The 5,860-nt window shown below is 44.2% G+C and overlaps 1 long non-coding RNA gene across 1 annotated transcript; it reads left to right on the forward strand.

Moving 5' to 3' along the window:
- The first annotated feature begins 307 nt into the window (after positions 1-307).
- LOC118935666 (uncharacterized) lies at positions 308-1,935 on the forward strand. The gene is made up of 3 exons (XR_005033948.2): positions 308-375; positions 544-708; positions 1,816-1,935. It is a non-coding gene; the product is annotated as an uncharacterized LOC118935666 (long non-coding RNA).
- The last annotated feature ends 3,925 nt before the right edge of the window (positions 1,936-5,860 follow it).

Raw genomic sequence — 5,860 nt, forward strand, 5'->3', positions numbered from 1 at the left:
GCCCAGGCAGGTGAATGTGGGTCTGGCCTGCCTGCGCGGCTGCCGGGCTGTGGGGGGAGCCGAGAGGGGGAAGTCGCACCGAGGCTCTGCACCCAGAAGGCTGCGGCGGACCAGGAAGGTTGCAGGCCGCGGTGCCCGGGTGGGGTCCAGGCCCCTCTCCGGGAGGGAGGGCAGGATGAGATCCCTGTTGCCGGAGCAGTGCCGCCCCCCCATCCCTCTAGGTGCCCGCCGTGGTGAGAGCTCTGTGCCTCCATCCAGCCCCCCACCTCCCCGCCGCACCCGCTCCCCGGAACTACCCCCCTCTCAGCCCTGGGCCACTCATGCCCTCTGGATTCTGTTTTCATTCCAGGCTGTGGATCCGGTCGTGGGAAGCAGGTAGGAAACCATGATTCTGGGAGTTAAATGGAGAATTATATTTAGTGCTCACAGAAAGCCAAATATTGGGTTAGCAGCCAGGAATGGAGAGGGAAAACACCCAAAGCAAACAGCACAGGGAGAAAAATTCCTACCAAACAAGGTCTCTATTCATTCTTCCAATTCCAGGTGCAAGAGCCTGCGGGGATGAACCCCACTGAATCTGAGCAGCCCGTCCTGTGTTCCTGGCCACCAGGACATGTGCACCCCAGGCTTTGATGAGACCCCCCCAGACTCGGATCCTACATTGCCTGTCCCCACGGGACCAGGGGACTCTCAGCCCTTCCCACAAAGGTCAGTATCTCTACTGGCAATAGTCGGGTCACCATGGAGTTCATGAAGTTGACCCCACAACCCTTTGGGAGCCAAGGGTGGGTTGGGGAGCGGGGGAGCAAGGTGAAATGTCCCTGATTTGACCTTGAGCAAGTGATCTAACCTCCCTGAACCTCAAGTATGGAATGCAGGGCTTAGGGTATGATTTCACAAGTCCTAACATCCTATGACTCCGGTTCTGCCTAAATTAATACTAAGAATAAGAGTGTGAGGAAGACTATGACAGCAGCACCCGTCTGTTTCCTGTGGAAGCTTCGGGTGAAGCCTTGTGAGATAAAGGGACGTGTTGCAGCTGATGCCCCGCGCTCGGCTTTCTGAGCCTTGGCCCTCCCCAGAGGAGACGCCCAGGGTCTGAGCTGAGTCTTCTGGAAACGCCAGACTCCAGTGATGTGCTTTTGAAACCTGCTCAGACTGCTCTGATTTCAAATAGCCATCTGGGCAGGGGAAAGACTGGCCATACCCAGCTTGGCCCCCAGGCAACCTGAAGAGGCCTGGAAATTCAGGGAGAGGTAGAGGGTAGGTAGAGAAGAGAAAGGCAAGGAAAAGAAAACAGCACAGAGCTCCCCCCCAAAAATATCTCTTGTGGGGTCCCAGACAAGGCAGAATTTAACCTCACAACTCCATGACTCATTTGTATCCAGCCACTCAATTATTGAGTTATCTACTCTCCTTCCCCTGGTGGCTGTCTGTTGGGCTGAGCTGTAGTAGGAGGCTCAGTCGTAGATAACAAAGACCTTTTAAAAGCTGAAGTTGCTAGTCAGAGGATAAAGGGCTGAATTCTGGCCAATCAGAAGAAAGGAAAGACTGAAATCCCTTGCTCCTGGTCTGTCTTTCTCTATGTGCCTCTATTTATTCTTCATACACTTGACTCACTGCTTCTCACATCTTAGTTGTCTCAAAGAAGCTTCTGGTAGAACCTGGGCACACACTTACTGTGGGCAGGAAGTGCCAGCCTGAGGGTTGGCAATCCCTGTACATGGAGGAATGCCCTCTCTAAAGAGCCCCACCAGCCTGCAGAAAGGAAAGCCCTGTCTACTTGCTCACCCCCACCCATCCCTATCTCCCCAGGTTCCAGCCTTCATCCACAGGGACTCCAAAACATGCATCTGTCAGGTGAGTTACAGGACCAGAACCTTGGGAGAGGACATGCCGAGCAAGCTACTGAGAAAACTGAAATAAAATGAATTCTCCCAAATCAGCTGCTTCTCTTGTTTTCCTTAAGCTCAGCAAATTGCACCACCTACCATCAGTTTTCTAGAAACTAAAGATCAAACTTGATGCCCATCCAGTCCACCACCTCCTATTTATCTCCCAAATTTATCCCTACAATCTCACCACCCTTACTATTACTGCTCTCATGGGCTCTTGGCATGTTTCATCCAGATTATTAAAATGCCCCCCCAGCTGATAACCCTGGCTTTGTATAGCTTTTCATTTTGTCCACTCTAGTTTAGCCAGAGAAATATTTCTAAAATGTGTATGTATAAAATCATTTCATTGCATGCAGTTTTTCTTCATTCACTACCTAGAGGACAAAGCCTGAGTTTGTGACTAAGCGTGCAAAGCTTTCCATCAGCTCAAACCAGCCTGTCTCCTACCATTTCACTGGTCCTTAGCCAGGACTAGTGAGTTCCCTAAACTAGTGAGTTCCATTTCTGAACAAATGGAAGTGGTTAAATTGGTATAGCCATTATAGAAAACAGGATGGTAGTTCCTCAAAAAAAATTAAGAATAGAACTACCATATGATGCAGTAATTCGCTTTTGGGCATTTATCTGAAGAAAAGGAGATCACTGTCTGGAAAAGGTATCTGCACCCCCATGTTCATCACAACATTATTTACAGTAACCAAGACATGGAAATAACTTAAGTGTCCATCGACAGATGACTGGATAAAGAAGAGGTGGTAAATGTTCTTTTGGTACAATGGAATATTATTCACCATAGAAAAGAAGGAAATCCTGCCATTTGCAACAACATGGATGTACCTTGAGGGCATTACACTAAATAAAATAAGTCAGAGAAAGACAAATACCAAATGGTCTCACTTATACATGAATCTAAAAAACCCAAACTCATAGAAACAGAGAAGAGACTGATGTTTGCCGGAGGCTGGGTGGGCCAGATAGGTGAAGGGGGTCAAAAGGTACAATCTTTCAGCTATAAAATAAATAAATCCTAGGTTGTAAAGTGCAGCATGATAACTATAGTTAACTGTATATTTGAAAGTTGCTAAGAGAATAGATCTTAAATGTTCTCATCACTAGAAAAAATTGTTACTGTGTGGTAATGGCTGTTAGCTAGACTTAATGTGGTGATCATTTCACAATATATACAAATATCAAATCAAGTTGTACACCTGAAACTAATAGGTCAATTATAGTTCAATTTCTTTTTTAATGGAGTATTGAGTTCACTGTTACAACCACAAAGTAATGATGAATAAAACATTTTAAATGATACCACAGCCCTCATAGCTGGGCTTAAAAACAAGATGATGATTGGTGGGAACCGGAAGCAGACCAGGTCAGAAAGCCCTGAATGGGACCGTGTCCAGGTGCTTCCAGGCTCCAGGTCCCAAGCATAACTATGAACTAAGCTCCTGCGGGGCGCTGGGGACCAAGAGTTCTCTGTTGTTACAAAGTCAGGAGTGTGGCCACCTTTGAAGGGGTACTGATTGGCAGGAGCACCAGGGGCTTCTGGAGGCCGGTGATGTTCTCCTTCTTCACAGGGGTCTTCCCTCATGAAAATTCATCCAAGTGTTCCCTTGTGACTGTGTGTTTTTCTGTATGTATGTTCTACTTCATTTAGAAAGTTTGCTTTTTAAAAGGTTTTCCAGGAATGTAGACCCATGGCTTGAAACCAGGAGCCAGGTGATGGCTCTACCTATGTAGACAAAGAGGCGGAAAAAGAGTTGAGCTGCCAATTGGCTACTTGGAGGCTTCCTGCTTTCATATGCTCTGGGCCAGGGTAGGGCGAGGTGAGGGGGTGGGAAGAGGAGACCTCATTGCAACCAGGAAGCCAAGCCAAGCCACCCACTGGCTCTGTGTCTGCACTGGCATTTGTTGTAAGCACTGTATCAGGAACCATGAAGCGATATATAAGCCCTCGTTCTGGAATGGGGGCTTAGGAGGTTGGGTGGAGGCAACCACAAAACTATGAACTGCACATTCAGGAAGAGGGAAAAAAAACACAAAGACAAAACAAATCAGGAGAGGAAACAAACTGCCACAAACCAAAATTCCAAAACACATATTTAAAAGCAAAGAAATCTAATACTAAGAGAAAGATGGTAAAATCAATCAACAACATGAACCCATTTCAGTGGATACCAATTTATAAAATAATATGGAAAAGACTGTCAAGTATATTTACACTGCTCAAAGAAATCATAAAGGCATAATACCTCTTAAAAATAAGCAAAAAGTATTTGATGAAAACAGGTAGAAATGGAACAAAACCAGCTGGGCATAAAAAAGAGACAGTTGGGTGGGGGAGAGACAAGGAAAAGAGAACAGCAATAGGGAACCTTAGAAACAAAAAACAACCATTGAATTTTTTTGTTTAAAGCCTCAGTATTCAGGTTAAACTCAGGATTGGGTATAGTCAAACAGAAAAAATGATGAGTTGGGAGATAATAAGGAAAATCATCCAAAATGCAGTACAAAGAGACAAAGAGGGGAAAAATAATAAAAGACTAAGACATAAAGAAGATTGCAAGACTATAAGAGAGAACAAGAAGAAGTAAGTGGAGAAGATGGTCATATGTTTTGCTTTTTTGTTTCTGTTTTTGTTTCCATCAGTATTCTTACTACGCCCTTCTAAACTCTCTGTATAGCAGATTTGATCAGCAGCTTAGAGACTACAATCATTTTCTTCCTCCAGCAGAGGCAGCAGGTGCCCAGGCTTGACTAGACATAGTTTGTGCAGTCTCGATGGACTCCATTCCCCTGACAGTCATCACACTTGTCCCAGGCCTTCCAAATAAGACTGGTACCAGCAGGGATTTCCTTGGTTCCCTGACATCTGGATGGTAACAACTTCCTGACTCTGTGGCCACCACTTCAGTGGTGAATCTGAAAGTTAGACACACTCCCTGATTTTCCTTCCAATGACTGTATTAGCACTCAGTTTCCTCACTTTCTATCTGTAATACCTGAAGTGGTTTCTGTATCCCAGCACAATAAAAGCATAATGGCTATATTTGAAGATGCTGTAGTTTTCCCCATAAAGTAAACCAAAAAAATAACGATAACGAGTTGTAAGATAGGAGAGACAATAAAATCAGAAAATTAGACAACAAGTCCAGAAGGTCGAACATTCAAATAATAGAAGTTCTAGAAATAGAACTCATGGGAAACTGAGGGAAGGAATTCATCAAAGAAATCATTCAAGAAATATTCCTGGAGCTGAAGGATGTAAGTTTGAAAATTGCAAGAGCTCACCTGACACACAGCACAAAGGATGGATGAAAATAGACCCATGACAAGACACATCATATGAAATTTCAGAATATTAGGGATAAAGAAATGATCCTACAAACTTCCAGGGGTGGGGGGAAATGGTCACATACTTGATATCAAGAATCAGAATGGATAGACTTCTCAAAAGAAAAAGTAGGTTCCAGAAGATAATGAAGAAATGCCCTCAAAATACTAAAGAAAAAGTTATTTTGAACATAAAATCCCATACTAAGTCAAAGTAGAAATCAAATATAAGAATGGGGAGAAAAGAGCATGTTTAGGTGTACAAATAATTGTTTTTAGGGTATCTCCTAAGTACCTCTTCTCTGCAAGGTACCGGAAGGTGTGTTCCACCAAAAATAAGGAAGTACACCAAGAAAGAGGAAGCCATAGAATGCAAGAAATCAAACCCCCAAAAAGGATGAAAGGATAATGATGGAAGGTGATACCAGGATAATAGCTGTGTAATAAGTGTAGAAATCAACTAGTCCAGATGGGAGCCAATCAGAATGCTCCACGAAAGATTTCCTCAGGCAGATAAAATTGTTTGATATCAAGGTCTTTTCTAAATCCTTAATAATCAATTCAATAAGACAACTGAGGAGGAACAAACAGAACAGTCAAATAGAATAAAAAGCCCAGAAACCCAC

This window comes from Manis pentadactyla, chromosome 7 (assembly GCF_030020395.1).
Source record: "Manis pentadactyla isolate mManPen7 chromosome 7, mManPen7.hap1, whole genome shotgun sequence".
Lineage (NCBI taxonomy): Eukaryota > Metazoa > Chordata > Mammalia > Pholidota > Manidae > Manis > Manis pentadactyla.